This window comes from Rhinoderma darwinii, chromosome 5, assembly GCF_050947455.1.
Source record: "Rhinoderma darwinii isolate aRhiDar2 chromosome 5, aRhiDar2.hap1, whole genome shotgun sequence".
Taxonomy (NCBI): Eukaryota; Metazoa; Chordata; class Amphibia; order Anura; family Rhinodermatidae; genus Rhinoderma; species Rhinoderma darwinii.
The window spans coordinates 319,802,274-319,819,458 of NC_134691.1; positions in this window are offsets into that span (position 1 = coordinate 319,802,274).

Below are 17,185 nucleotides of genomic sequence, written 5' to 3' on the forward strand. Positions count from 1 at the left end.
GCGGTTGGTGCAGAGAGGTCAGAGCCCGGGAATCCACACAAGGATAGTGTAGAAAGCCTGATCCAATGAACACTGAAGTCATGATTTATAATAGGTGAGGAAACCTGCTGTTTAGTCAGTGCCCAGTTGAGCCAAGTGTTTGCATTGTTTATATGCTGCAAGTCTTGTATGCTGGGCAAGCACTTTATTTTTAGACTGTAATAAAGCTAAGCGTGGACTTTATGCTTGAACAGCATCAACATTGTTATTGCTAACTGCAGCCCACCATACGTACAGATCCTGACAATATATATATACGCTGTGTGTATGTGTATATATATATATATACTGTATACATACTACCACATGAAACTCGCTCTTTTTATTCAATCACCCGCTGTACTCTACAGAAAACTACATATTGGTTCCAATGTGCATCTACCGCGCAGTGAAAGTTTAATCCTGTGTGACAGGCTCTCTTCCCTCACCAATGCACTAAAGGGAAGCACTCATCAGGATTATCAGCCTCTCAGATACAGCATCTAATCGTTTGCATAGAAATGTAAGGGTAGAGCGTTGTGTTTTTTTTACAATCCATAAATTGCGCGCCCCTTTTATTAATGACACCCCAGATAGCCGCCTAGTTTGCCTACCCCTCATCCCAGCCTTAAGAGTTTTAAACGGGTAGAATTTCTCTAATCCTAAATTTGTATTAGGGACTCCCTATCACATGCAATTTATAGTACAAGTGTCGCCTTATAAAGAGAGGGTCTTTTTAGCCCCCTCAGAGCCCACGTATGACTGGTATCAATGCACAGCTGTCCAGTTCCACATGCACCCCCTAAAAAACTGTACAAATATTGTAATGCCGTGCTTTTGTATCTCTGAAACGCATTGGCCCAGAGGTGGGACCCGCATCTATCTAACATTTATGCCATATCCAGTGGATATGCCATAAATGTCCCTGATGGGCAAAGCCCTTTAACAGTCAGGACTAAACTGTTTGGTCACATGTCTGACAGCAGGAAGTTGAAAACGGCAATCTGTTTCCAAGGGCAACCAGCAGAATTTTTAGAGCAGCTGTGTTTGTATGTAAATAGAAAACATCAAGAAATAATTCATGGCACCAATAGCAGAGCACCCAACTGGAGGACCAGTATATAGGCTCCATGATTTCCAACTGTTAATGAGACAACAAGGTGCTATACTGTACCTAGAGCTGCTCATTCATGGCTTGTCAGAAAATACCTCATCTGTGTACCAATACACCAGTAATTGTGGGGACTAAATGGGAATGAGCGTAGTCCCTTACTAGTTGTGATGTCACAGCAGCCTAACTGACTGAAACCCATTTGTGATGTCACGGCAGTTTACCTCACTTTAACTCACTTTTCATGTCAGAGAAGCTGACAGACGTGTCTTGGCTGAAACCCACTTATGAGGTCACAGCAGCGTGTCTAAAAAAAAAAATGGTTTCAATGTCATAGCGGCTTACCTTACTGAAACCCACTAGTGATATCACAGCAAGGTACCTGAGTCAAACCCACTTGTAATGTAACAGCTGCCTACCTGACTAAAACATGCTTATTATATTATCTCTCAATAGCTTAACCAGGTGCAGACCCCAAAATCAGAGGGCCCAGTCATTTCCAACTGGTAATTTAATAACATTGGGGTGCTAGCTATAAACCCCTATTCATGGCGATCCAGAAGTCCCTCAACGAATGAACCAGTAATTCTGAGATTTGGATGGTAATGAGCATGCTCTTTGTATATAGTGTTCAGACTCAGTGGCATAAGTATAGGGGGTGCATAGGATGAGGTTGCACCAGTGCCCTGGAGCCTAAGGGGGCCGAAAAGGTTCCTGTGCCCCAGAAGAATAGACCAGTACTATAAATGACATGTGATGTTGGAGATTTTGCATTGGGGTCCATGAGCTTTAAGTTACGGTACATTTGTAACCATAGAGACACATAGGTCTGCACAGGAGCTGTATACACACAAAATAGTAGGATATTCTTACTCAAGATTATTTTGTAATCAATATTGTTGTTGTTACATTGAAACATCTCCAAACTCCTACTTAAGGAGTTTAGACCAGATTACTTAAGGAGTTTAGACCAGATTACATAAGGAGTTTAGACCAGATTTCCTGTGCTAATTTTTCTATTCCATTATATACTATGCATTCTGGCCAACTTCTTTAAGAGGACCACCCTTTTTTTCAATGCAATTTTGGGTGCACATCTCAAAGAGGTTTCAGTGTATACAATCCGCAATAAGAAGTCATTCACGTGTCTATTGTCTGAGATGTAATTAATAAGACGGACAATATAATTTGTAATTTATCAATAATCAGTAATGATGGGGGTAGGGAAATGGACAAGTGAGCCCTAATCTACCCGCCACTCTGTCCCTGCCTACTTGCAACGACCCGCCCTAGGCGACGGGGTACAACTGGGCGGCGGTCCCTACGCTCAGTAAGTGCACGAGACAAACAGACAAGGGTACACAAAGCTAAGGGAAATGGGGCAGTTGCCCACGGCAACACCGTGAGCAACAAGAGTGGTGAACGAGCCGAGTCAAACCAGGAGGGCACGAGGTACCAAACGCAGAGCAGGAGAGTAGTCAGTAAGCCAGGGTCAGTATGGAGCAGGATCAAATAGTTAGAAGCTGTAGCTGGGCCAGGAAACCACACGAGAAGAATCACAAGCAAAGGAGGAACAGGAAAGGCAGGTATAAATAGACAGAGGGCGGGAGCTAGCTCCGTCTGGCCAGGCTGCAATAGGCTCTCCCGCTCCTAAGCCTGCCATCCTGAGTGGTGGAAGATGGAGTCAGTCTCAGAGACATAGACTCAGGTGCAGACTGATTACCTATGGGCGTATACACAGAAGTTGTGCCTGGCAGATCCATTACATAATGATTTGAACTCGGGACAAGGTGGGCCGTAATGCAAAGGACTGAGGATCCTTACCAGTAAAAAAAGCCTTGAATTCACTAATAATAGGATTAAGAATCTTGAAATTCCCATAAATGAACCCCTCAGTGTTATGCTTCTCCTAATTTATACTTAAACATGGAAATATCTCTACCCTGAGAACGGAGCGCGCTGGGACTCCCCTGTGGATAAATAATTATTAAATTGTAAGCAGAAGCTTTCGCAGTTTAATCTCCTTCACCTCCCGTGTTCACGAAATTATAAACATATGGATTATATGCCAACTGCAATTTTGTACTCTGGGTTTTAAAGACGCTCACGATTTTCTCTGACTTTGATATATGAAAGTGCCTCATCCTGCTCATAAGGTTTAATGCAGATGATGTGATCTGGCTGATGTCAGAGGTCACTGGAAAGTAACAGAAATAGCTCTATATGATATTAATACTGTACAGGTAGAATTAGTAATTGGGGGATGCAGACTGACAGATATGGACCACATTGAATATGGACTCATGGTAGATATGTGTCAGGGACTGGAAACATGAAATGTCTCGGAAAAGTATCATGTATGAAGTGTGACAATTTTTGTTCATTTGATTATTATTAGTATAAATTATCCTCTATTATTCAGTGTTTTATATGAAGACTTATTTTTTCCGGGGCGAGCTATAGTTTTTATTGGAACCATTTTGGGGTACATGAGACTATTTGATCACTTTTTATTCCATTTTTATGGGGGAGCTAAGGTGACCAAAAAACAGGTTCAATTACACCGTTCAATTTTCCTTTTTTTTACCATTACTTTAGGGAAAAAATTGGGGGAAAAAATATTTAACGTTTTTGAACATTTAATATTTTTGTTGTACGTTAAAAAAAACATTATTTAAGTGTCTTTTAGTATTTTTATTAGTTCACCTAGGGGACTCGAACCTGCGATCGATCGTTGGATTACTTACACTAAACACTGCGATACTAATGAATTGCAGTATATCATGATTTTGACATGCTACTATTCTTAATAGGAGCACAAATATGGCAGACCTGGTGGGCCTTCATTAGGCTCCCAGCTAGCATAGCAACCACTGACAACCCTGTGATCGCATTTGGGGGGGGGGCGATGGGCCCCGCACTTTCTTTGATTTCATTGAAATCAATGGTGATTGAAATGGAAACCTATGGTTACGGTTTGTATCTGTCAGGGCCGTTCCGACGGAAATCTCAGAAGGAGCGTTGGAATGGAGCCCTAGCGCAGATGTGAATAAAGCCTTAGATGCTGCAGTCGCCATTGACTGCGGCATCTAAGTGGTTAAATGGGCAGAATCAAAGTGATCTCTGATTTCACCAGATACAGTGAGGTTTCGACTGTATTATACAGCTGACACCCGCTGAGTATGGGGTGCGTTTAGCCCGTGAGCCCGCTCCATACTTCCCCTTAACGACTGCCACGTAGGATGTCATTAAGGAGTTAAAGTCTACAGTAAAATGTTGAAAAAACGACATGCACAGCCTTTTGGTTTTTGTAGCGTTTTTTGGGGACAGTGGTATTTTTATCACGATGTAGCATGCTCTAGGTATGGTGTTATTTGTGGCAGTTTTCACCATAGTCTTTATAGGACTTGACAAATGACAGTAAAATCAAATGTACAAAATAAAAAAACGCCACCAAAAATCTCATGGAAAAACACCATTAAAAACACGTTTGAAAACACAAAAAAAAAGTGTGTGTAAAGGAGGCCAAAATAATTAGAAAAGGTGTGATGATCTTTGCTGATTTTATTCATGTTATTCTCATCTAAAGGCAATGCAATTTCCGTCGGATTGTTCGCTAATAGAAAACAGATATCTTGTAAATTCCGAAGGATTGAAACAAAAACATATATTAGAAAGCTGCAAAATATACAAAATTAACTTAATTTAAATGGAACTTGAAAATGCCTTTAATATTAATAGATATCACTTAGGCCTCATGCACACGACCGTAAAAACACCCGTTATTACGGGTTGTAATTAATACCCGAAATAACGGGCCCATAGACTTCTGTTGGCCACGGGTACCTTCCCGTTTTCTCACGGGAAGGTGTCCGTGCCGTTGAAAAAGATAGAACATGTTCTATTTTTTTCTTTTACGGGCCGTGCTACTATACTTTATAATGGGAGCACGGCTCGGAATAACGGCCGGCTGCCCGTGGCCGGCCGTGCCCGGCCATGCTCCTAATTACGAGTCGTAATTACAAGCACGGTCGTGTGCATGGGGCCTAAGGCCTAAGGCCCCATGCACATGACCGTATTTTCATCTATCTGTAAATACTGTCCGTAAATACAGATCCTTAGTCATCCGTAACTGATCCGTATATACGGATCCGTAAAAAAAGGGAGGTTGCAAATTATGTCACCAACATGTTGCATAGCAACGTTTCCATAAATATGGACAGTTTACAGATTCACATCCGTAGCCGTCCGTATTTACGGAAGCACACGTAGGCTTCTGTGGGAGAGACTGTGCCGTAATTACGGACAAGAATAGGACAGGTTCTATCATTTTTTCAGCACGGACACCCATCCGTAAAAATACGGAAAGGTGTCCATGGCCAACAGAAATGAATGGGTCCTACAAACAAAAATATCCACAAATATTTAAAGAGGACTCCAGTGGAAACACAACTTTCCATGTCTGCACCCCCCACCTGACTGTATACCACACTCTACACTTTTTCTTATGTATACTGTACTTACTTTTTGAACTGCTGCCTTGTCCGTGCTTTAAAAAAGCCTCCATCTTGATTCTTATATTTCTCCAGCTATCTCTTCCTCTCTGCTTTGCTATCAATCCCATGATGCTTCAGCGCAGCATCACATGACCAGCTAATGACCATACCATTTCTGCATGCTGGGGGACACTGTGATTATCATTCTGTATTCTTCTAAATACGCTGAGAAACCATAAGTATACAGACAGGGAGGCTGCACTATATTCTTCTACACCTTTGTGACAGGAACCGGTCTAAGTATCAGTGGGAGCTGATGATAGAAGTTTCTGTCCCCCCCCCCCCCCCCCCCGTGTAATACTAGTGTGGTACAGGAACTGCTGAAGCCTGTGATGGGTGACACATAGATCTCCATAGACTCAAGTAGAGAAAGTAGTCACCGAGCCGGATATATAGAGATAAATAACAGGTGAGATTGACACTTGCAATACCATAATGGTACGCATGGGAAAGTTTCGTTTTGGCCGGAGTGTCCATTTAAGTGAGTTATATATTCAGAATGTTAATGTATACTGTATCAGCAGATGAAGCGTCATATTAATGAGAAATTCTGCGCCTTCCAACAGCAAAGGATTTCACTTGAAAAGGATTTTCTTTTCAATTTGCTCTGTCTCTGGAGCTACTTTAAAAGTCAAGATATACCCAGTTTTCATTAGGGATAAACAGCCCAGGTCATGCCTCACGAGCTAAATTAGTAATAACATTACACTGTAATTCTAATATCTGCAATATGAGATAAATGCGGAGAGAATTCACAGCTGAGGAAAAGCCTTACACATTGCTTGGAGTTAAGAAATGTAAGAATTCCTTGGTCTCAATAATGTTCAAGGACTTTTATTGCTGCATCTTTTAGAAAGACTGACTTTGTAGGAGGTGATTTAGGACCTAATAAAATACAGAAACACCATATAAAATTCTCTTGGAAAGGGATAATTCAGCAATGGCCCAGGACCTCAAGTATTTAGGCAAAAAGTGAGAGAAGGAGACTACCAAGGACCCATAAGGGGAGCCCCAGGACGGGTTTGGGTAGAGGGTAGCATATTGAAGGGTTACAGAAAACTAGAAAAATGGCAAAAACCACATCGTCAGGGGCGCCAGGAGTTCTGGGGTGTTACTGTAAGACCTAATGCACACAACTGTGGATTTTTGTTGGATAGCACACATTCATTTATATGGCCCCATGCACACGACCGCGATGTTCACAGACGCTTTGTAGGGGCCGCGAGTCTGATCATGTGACCTACTCAGAGGGTTGGGACAATCTGGTGACATCAACTCCAGCCTCCCTTTTTTCGCGAATCCGTGAAAACTGATGACACACGCATGCACTAAGGAAGTTTTTTTTTGTGGACAAATGGATCACATATACAGACTACGGATCCGTGGTTTTGCAGACTGCAAAATCACCACAGTCGTGTGCATTTGGCCTTAGTGTAACAATAGTGGGGAGAACAGTGAGAAAATTGTGAGGTTAAGGGAGGGCAGGCTTGAGGGGGTTATAAGCTTAGAATGAGAGGCTAACAGCAGTGTTGCTTTTATTTGTAGGGAGAAGCAAGTTTCACTTTCCCAAATCTTATTGTTAAGTTATCGCGTATGCGTTTGTTGTAAGGCCGGATCACAGCACTTCACGTTCATTTAATCAGTTATGGTCCATGGTGAGTATTAAAGAATTATTTATAGAAAGTGAAAGGCATATCGCTAGGCTCCAGCAATTGGACCCCCACCGATCAGAAAGTGATGGCATATCCAAGCAATATGCAATCACTTACTGTGATGGTAATAACTCTTTAGGCCTGGGTTGCTTTCTAATTTTTTTTAGTATTTATCTAATTAACATGTTTGGTTTTTATTAAAAAAAAGCAAATCAACTTTATTATTTCTTTATTTATTAATTCTGCAACTTTATTTTGTATTTACATTATGGTTATTTTATTTAATTTTTTATTTTTTTTTATTTTATACTGCATCGGAATATTTCTATATTTTAATACATTAGTGCCTGTGCATATAAAATACCTAAAGTATGCCCTAACGGGTACCACCGCTGGACAGCCCTGGCGTCAATACTTATACCCAGGGCGGTCAGTTTAAAACCCGACAGCCTCGGCAACCGTGATGCCTTTGTTCACACTACTTAGATGCTACAATCAGTATTGATCGTGACAACTAAAATTGTCAGTTTCTCTGATCATGGGCATGACTGCAGGAGTGCAGTTGTCAATCACAGCCCCCTCTCCCTGTTGATTGCTAAATCTTCCTGACGTAACTGTACGTCATGGAATCTCTAGGCAAGGCAAACTACTATGACATACTATTACGTTATGGAGCACCAATGGGTTAAATAAAACTTGACTTACACCACAAAATTTTGCCCTACATGTTTTTTTTTTTGTTTGTGATTGTTTCTGGTGGGTCATTTCAGGGTTGCACACTTTTGGTGTGACCTGAATGTATATTTGCTCTTTGTTAGGCTATGTACACATCTGCGTTATGTTTTGTCATAGGAGCAGAACACTAGAAAACCTGAAGCACCGGATCCATTGCATAGCTGAAATCAATGGCGCCCGACGGAACTCATTGACTTTAATGTTTTCCTTCGGGATTCCGTCACGGTTTCCGTCATTTTGCCTGGTATAGTGTTTTCTTCATAGACAGAACATGCTACTACATTGTCCATAGAAGACAAATGACTATTGGAGCTGAGTGGCAGGTTGGCCTCGAGCTGTTCTAGTGACTGGTGTACCAGATGAAGCTTCCAAAATGTATCTTTTTCTGTTTAAAAAAATAGTGTACACGGAAAACATTGTCATAATCGAATTTTTAACAGATTTTGTTTGAAGTTAGGGCTCACATCCACACGTCAGATGCAGTAACTTTGGCTGGTAAGGTGGTGCAAAGTGTCTGGCTTGGAGGGGCTGTCAGAGGGGCATGATGGCTGTCCTGCATTTACCTGCCTGGTGTATAGTGGTAATAATAGGTCATGGTATGGAGGTATTATTTATATTTAGAGGCATGCTATATGTACTTATAAAGGGACAAATAATTTTTTAAGTGGGGCTAAAGTGGGACATATTTTATGGGAAAAATGTTGCGCTCTTGAGTTTTGTGCCCTTAAGTTAACTTGGTGAACCAGCGTCCCAGGTGTTTTCAGAGTCTAGCAATGCCCCGGAATGCAACATTGTCGCATGCAAGAGCCCTTGCTCCAGGTTGTATTTATAGATTGATTACTATCTTTAATGGAATTTACTATCTCACAAAAGTTTCTAAGGATCATGCAGGTTCATATATTGTACAGAATGCCCTTTAGTTTATATACATGTAAGGACCAAAGTACAATGCAAATATGGTCTTTTAGACCGATGTTTGTGTATCCTGGGCACACAACTTTTTGTACTTTCACACCTGTTATGGACCTGACCAACTTCTACTTTTGGCCTAGGCAAACACCTGCTCCTCCACAATTACCACAAGTTTTTTAAGAAACCTCAAAGCTCTGAGTAAGGCATTTTGTATGAGCACCATGAGGAGTGGAGGAGGTGTAGTGACAACTGCTCTTCATATAAGTCTAGGTCAGAATAGGGGTTGTCACATTCAACCACTGGCCTAGTGAAGGAACGTTCAATATTTGCCTTACATCAGCAGAAATACAGTATTGCACCCAGAGCACAGAAATGGGACCATCAGAGGGAGCCCACCAGGGGAATGGCATTCTGATATTGTTATGGGGCCCTTGTACTGTATACTGGACAGCACTGATCAGTGCTACTAACAAATTAATAGGAGCAAATGTAAAAAAAAAAATACAAAAAAATTGGCCCCCATACCTCCATGTGTCACATGAGCTGTCTTAATGGTGCTTCCTCCCAGGGCCGGTCTTAGGATAGATGGCGCCCCATTCTAAATGTTCTTTTGGTGCCCCTCCCCATCATAAAAAAATGCCCCATAAAAAGTATAATCCCCCCACAGTATAATGTCTTTTTTAGTGCCTCCACACAGTATAATGCCCCCTTTAGTGCCCCCCACATGGTATAATGTCCCCTAAGTGACACACACAGTGTATTGCCCCCTGTAATGACCCTACACTGCATAATGTCCCCTTAGTGGCCCCCACAGTATAATGTCCCCCCTCCCCTGGGTGCCACACACAGCCCCCAATGTAGATAGTGCCCCCCTGTAGATTGTGCCATACAGCCCCCTGTAGATTGTGCCATACAGCCCCCTGTATATTTTGGCATACAGCCCCCTGTAGATTCTGCCATACAGCCCCCCACCTCCCCCATGTAGACAGTGCCCCCCAAACAAATAAAACAAAAAAATTGTACTCACCTAGGCCCCGTTCCCGCGACGACTGGAGTTGCTCCACAATGCCGACAGGATCCTTGTGTAGGCCGGTGTGATCCAGTGACGTCACGGCCTGTAGCCTAATAAATGGCAGAGCAGGGAGATACCTCCTTGCTCTGCCATAGGATTCAATGGTATCTGCATCCTAAGGATGCAGATACTATTGAATGTAGCTATTGTATGTCAAGAAAAGGGTTCCCCTAATCCCTGTCCCACTCTATGAGGTGGCCAGAGCATCAAGGAGGAGAATGAATGGAAAGGTGGGGAGTTGTAGAGACAGCCGTGTCCAGAGCTGGGACCCGCATCGATCAGGTGGATATGTCATAAATGTCTGAGTTGGTAATACCGCTTTACGTTTTAGCTATCCAGTTTATTCAGTGAATATATACTTACCAAACTTTAATCAAAATCCAGTAGAGAAGACAGAGAGGCTGGGTTCACACGACCTATTTTCAGACGTAAACGAGGCGTATTATGCCTCGTTTTACGCCTGAAAATAGGGCTACAATACGTCGGCAAACAGCTGCCCATTCATTTGAATGGGTTTGCCGACGTATTGTGCAAACGACGACGCGTAAATTGACTGCCTCGGCAAAGAAGTGCAGGGCACTTCTTTGCAACGTAATTTGAGCCGTTCTTCATTGAACTCAATGAAGAGCAGCTCAAGATATACGAGCGTCACAGACGCCTCGTATATTACGAGGAGGAGCATTTACGGCTGAAACTACGCAGCTGTTTTCTTCTGAAAACAGGCTGTCATTTCAGACGTAAAAGCCAGCTAGCGGAACATACCCAGAGGTTAAATACGAGTAACTACACTTTCATCAAACTTGATATGTCATAGAGATATATCAAAAGTTTGGATCAGTGGGGTCCCAGGAGCTAAGACCCCCACAATTGCTGAAACAAAGGTGCAGAAGCGCTCGGGTGAACACTTTACACCTTCGGCTGTAATCAGCGCTCATCATCAGCCAGTAGACGGCTCTCATAGACGTTCTGTGAGAGCCGTCTTCAGCCTGAGGGTATGTTCACACGAGGGCGTCCGTTACGGCTGAAATTACGGGGATGTTTCAGCCTGAAAACATCCCCGTAATTTCAGCCGTAACAGCATGTGCAGGCGCTTGAACGCCGCGTCAATTACGGCCGTAATTAGCACTGCTATTCATTGGAGTCAATGAGTAACGGCTCCAATTACGGCCAAAGAAGTGACAGGTCACTTCTTTGACGCGGGCGTCTATTTACGCGCCGTCATTTGACAGCGGCGCGTAAATATACGCCTCGTGTGAACAGACAAACGTCTGCCCATTGCTTTCAATGGGCAGATGTTTGTCAGCGCTATTGAGGCGCTATTTTCGGGCGTAATTCGGGGCAAAAACGCCCGATTTACGTCCGTAAATAGGCCGTGTGAACATACCCTGACGATGAACGCTGGTCACAGCCGGAAGGAGCAAAGCTCTCAGCTGAGCGCTTCTGCACCTTCGTTTAAGCATTGGTGGGGGTCTCAGCACCTGGGTCCCCAGCGATCCAAACTTTTGATGTGTCTCTATGACATAACAAAAGTTTGATGAAAGTGTAGTTACTATTTAAGTCAAGATGTCACTTATCAGCACAATACTTTCTCACGGGCTGTCCAAGTCAATGACGTGAGTTAAGCGGCCATATTTATATAGAAAACAGAATGCAATGAATACAAATGTGAGACCGATACATTTGTCTCACAGTGATGACATAAATGGATATTACTGAAGACCGTGTATCTTGTTCAGTATTAGAACGACTAATATTTTCCTTCACCTCAGATCCATTTAAGCATGAAAGGCGTCTTATTTTGATAACAAGAAACTAATGATCATCTTTCCCAGAAAAAATTAGATATTTGTACATTTATCTGTAATTACTCTAAACAACAAAATAGTAATTAACTTTGTAGCTTCTCTGCAGGAGCGATATCCTTAAACGTGACAGTGCCGAGAAACTCAATTAGCATATATTAATTAGGAGCCAGGGGGAGAGATTAAATAATTCATCCGAGCCCCTGACACCTGTGAGTAATGCCTTTCATTTGTGTCTTCATATTTCTTAATGCAGATAATCATATTCTATCAAGTAGGCTGTTTGTAATCATTACGGCTCACATTTTCGGAGGTTTGTTTCAGCAAAGTGCCATTTACCAAACTGATATTTTCTTTGTTATAACATTATGGGGAGATGTATTCGGACTGCGACAGTCTTAATAATAAAACAAGCGGAAATAAAATGCAATACATTTGTTAAGAGGCACACGACACTGAATAAATTTGTCGCATCTTCGACTGTCCATGCGACACTGAATAAACTTCATGCCGGCTTCTGCTATAATTTACGCCAGTTTTTGGTGTCAATTATAGTAAATGTGTCAGACTGTGGTGGCCACGCCCCTTCCGCTAAGCCAAGTCCACTTTTCTTAAGTGGCATGAACAGGGGGGAAGCCACCCAAAAGTCATATTTTTTACACACATATGTAAGAACTGATACCAAATCCCATAGCAATTGATCAGATATTCTTTTTTATGGGAAAATATGATTGGATTGTATAAACTTCTCCAAATATCCGTTTTCAGAAAATAATTCCTAAATGCATGACACTATAATATAATAAAAGTAATTAATTCACATATGAAGGGGCCGCTTCTTGTCCATTCTTGCACGACTACTCCATTTGCCTCATTTTCTCTTCAAGCTTTCCAGCTGTAGTAATTGGATACCCCTTTAATATACAAATGTGACTGCAGCACAAACACTATATAGGGAGATATAGGGGCTAAATACATATTAAACATATTTTTGTTTTGATTAAACATGGGACTATAAGGCCCTGTTCACATTGAGTTTTTTGCAGGCAGAAAAAATCTGCCTCAGAATTCCTTCAGGAATTTTGAGGCAGATTTTGACCTGACTGCGCTTTTCTGACCCGGTTTTCATGGCATTTTTCGCAGCATTTTTCACCCACGGTCACTGAAGCTAATGAGAGGACCACGGGCAAAAGACGCCGTGAAAAATGCTCGGAAACTAGCACCTTGAGTTTTTTCTGCCTCCCATGGATTTCAATGGGAGGTCACAGGCGGAAACCGCAATAAGAAAGGACATGGCGTTTTTTTTTTCATGCGAGTGGCTAAGAGCTGCCCAGGAAAACAAGCGCCTCTGCTTCCCATTGAAATCAATGGTGGGCAATTTTGGCCGGTTTTTGGCGCTGATTCCGACGCAGTTTCTGCGACAAAATCAGCACCAAAAAACTCTGTGAACAGGGCCTAACAGTGTAGTAGTTCGGATGTGGCTCACTTGGGGCATCATGGAGGTCGTTCATAGCAACTAGAACACGTTTTGGGTTTAAAACCATATCATGGATAACCCTATTGCAAAAGCTATATAAATCAGTTGATATATATATTTTTTTTGAGTGGCCAAAAACCTACAAAAGTTTTGAGGGCCTCTGGGCTAGAGCACAATATTGAAGCAAGAATGGTGCAGCGATAGTACAAAAACTGACACTGTACTCGATGATTTGGAATTTATAGTCCAATATATTATTGGGGCATAAGGTTGTTGTGGTACCTTATATGTGAATGGGACTAAGCTGCAGTACCTGGCACTGCCCCCTGTACGTGCCAGCCGCTGTGTCTGTGTAAACAATGAAGATCGCTGGAGAATATCGGTCCTCTTCATTCTGTTGATCCTCTAGAGCTAAGCTGACAGTGGAGTGGTGCTAAATCGCTGTCTGTTTCCAAGGGCCTCTAGCCAAATTTTTAATATATATGAATAGTAAAATGTATGTGGTGTAAATTCTGCACAAAAACAGTGTTTGATTTAAAATAATAAAATGTAACTCAAACACGGAGTAACACTTTAACATGAATTCAACACCGGAATGATAAAAAATAAATTGATGTGATCTAAAGGTCAAAACTGGCTATGACTTTAATGGGTAAGGTCCAGGCTATATGATAACATCTGGGCAACAAGGGCATACACCGTATTGAAATGGCTCCATAACAAATCTCAGAATAAGCTCCTCCCCCACTAAAAGTTCCACCAAATGTACTACAGTGAAAACTCTTTGAGGATGACCCCCCCCCCCCAAACTTTATCTACAGAATATAAGGTAATTAATAATCCCTCATAGAAAAATCTGGATGGGACGGGGTCTTCTCAAGGAAGTGGTCTTTTGGAGCGGACTTACTGTATTTTTTTATTTATTATTATTTTTATTATTATTATTATGGCAGTATTGCAATGGTTATTGAATACACAGAATTCCTACTCCCTTTCACACAGTCAAATTCTGGCTGCTTACAGCCACCTCTAGGGGGAGCTCACTACATATGAATTTATACAGCTAGTATGGAACTCAATGGAATCTGTAAACAACTGCGTGCAGCACTGCGGAATATGTTGCCGTTATATAAAAAATAAAAATAAAATAAAAATGCAGTGAGCTCCCCCTAGTGGCATCTGTGGCAAAAAGTTTGACTGTGTGACGGGAAACAGGAAAAGCAGTTCAGTAATGACCTCTTTTCACCATGGCCCACATATCAGTCACATTATCTGCCTCTATCATAGGTACGCCACTAATGGCCAATAGTAAATTGTTCTAATTATTATGGCAAGGAAAATTATATTATCAATTCTGTTGACCACTAAACGATATAATTAACACACATATTATGAAGAAGAAAGTATCCCTGGAATCTCCCAGTCTGTATTTGGTGATCTTTTTCTTGCAATAAGCAAACTTACAAACCCTCCTATCACCATAGGGCTGGGTTCACACAACCTATTTTCAGACGTAAACGGGGCGTATTATGCCTCGTTTTACGTCTGAAAATAGGGCTACAATACGTCGGCAAACATCTGCCCATTCATTTGAATGGGTTTGCCGACGTACTGTGCAGACGACCTGTCATTTACGTGTCGTCGTTTGACAGCTGTGAAACGACGACTCGTAAAAATACAGCCTCGTCAAAAGAAGTGCAGGACACTTATATACATTATATGCAGGACACTTCTATACATTATATGCAGGACACTTATATACATTATATGCAGGACACTTATATACATTATATGCAGGACACTTCTTTGGACGTTTTTGGAGCTGTTTTCTCATAGACTCCAATGAAAACAGCTCCAAAAACGGACGTAAAAAACGCTGCGAAAACGGCGCGAAAAACGCTGCGAAAAAAGCGAGTTGCTCAAAAAACGTCTGAAAATCAGGGGCTGTTTTCCCTTGAAAACAGCTCTGTATTTTCAGACGTTTTTGGTCACTACGTGTGCACATACCCTAGTAGTCAAGTCACGTGAATTGGAGATAAATATTCTATCCTTTTGGGACTTGTTGAATTGAGGCTTTAAATATTCTAGTACAGTTAGAGGAGGAACTTTCCTGAGCACAATCACCTGGCAAGTCATGACTTATAATTATACAATCCCCATAGACCTTGCTAATAGCTTGTTTTTCTCTGCGTCTGCAGAATGGACAGAGGCAGAAGAACGTTACGCAGCACCACGGGCCCTCAGAGGATTGCTGGGGAAGAAAAGCTGTGCAGCAGCGAGTTACATAAGGCCATACATAGTCACCGTCTGTGTCTTCCTCCAAAAACACAGCTATTACCTGAATCATACTGAGCCCCTTAATGTGGAAAGTTCATCTATGATGAATTAATTAAAGCATACTGTATATTGTCATATTAATAATAATAATAAATAGAGAAAATGAACATTTTCACCGATTATGATGAATATACATGACAATTTGCATCAGTACACAATGTAGTTCTAACACCGAAGACATTTGTGACACTAGACCAAGCCTTGATTTGTAATCTGAGCAAGGGTTGGATCTAAGCAATATGTATAACGGGATCCAATATGGTGATATAAGGTACTTATTCTCTGCCCAGGCAGCAGAACAAATGTATCAACATTTGTCAGCTTTGCTGTGTAGACTGGGAAAGAATGGCCAGATTCATCTCATTCCAATTAGAGGGCAGGGGATAAGGATTATTCCTGCTCTGCCGTAGTGTACAATAGTATCTGCGTGCTAAGGATGCAGATACTATTGAATGTGGCTTCGCTACCGCTGCAGCGACCATAGCGGCTGCTAGCGGCGCCACCGGGCATGGGGGGGCCCATGTTGGTGAGCGGCATGGGCCCCCTCATGCCGTGGGCGCTATAGAAGTCGCTATGGCTGCTATAGCGGTAGTTACACCGCTGCCTACGCATGACCTGCTGAGCCTACAGTGTGTAAACAATAAAAGAGAGCAGTACTCGCATGAGCACCACAGCCCCTTCATTGTGCAATAATCACACATTGATAGCCTAGCCGAAGAATATTTTATCCTACAGTATATTCTAGTTGTGGCAATAATTTAAAGTCATGACATACTGTATTGCATTTATTATTATGTCCTTGGCAGTGAAAGGGTAAAAGGAGTTGTACAGGATTACAAAATATCTGCTTTCTTCCAAAAACAGTGCTCCACCTGTCCACAGGTTGTGTGTGGTATTGCATCTCAGTCTCAAACTATCTACACAAGAGGCACTGTCACCAGTTGATAAGTGCCCTATCTCCTACCTAATCTGATAGGCGCTGTAATGTAGATAAAAAATGATTATTATTTTTTTTAAATGTTTAGTTTTGACCGAGTTATAATGATTTTTCATTTTATGCTAATTTGCTCTAAATGCCCAACTGGGCGTTTTTTTACTTTTCTTCATTCATGTCCAGTTGTACACACAGCACAGCGTGATCACAGCGGGAGAATGAAAAGACATCGCCTCCAGCCAGGAGACTATGTCTTTTCATTCTCTCGACACTCCGGTAAAGTTACTGTGGGAGTAAGTGCCAGCACAGCGTGATCTCGCAAGAGAAGAGACCTAAACGGGAGACAACGGTAGCCTCCTGGCTGGAGCCGATGTCTGGTCATTCTCCCGACACTCCGGTGAAGGAATAGCGTGCTTAAGTGACGTGACAGCATGATCTCGTTGAGATCACGCTGTGCTGTGACTAAAGCTGGACATGTATGGAGAGAAGTATATGACGCTGATTGGTCACTGATTGGTCAGCGTCATACACTTTTCTTTGCATTGCCCACTTGGTGAAACTAAAAAAAACGCCCAGTTG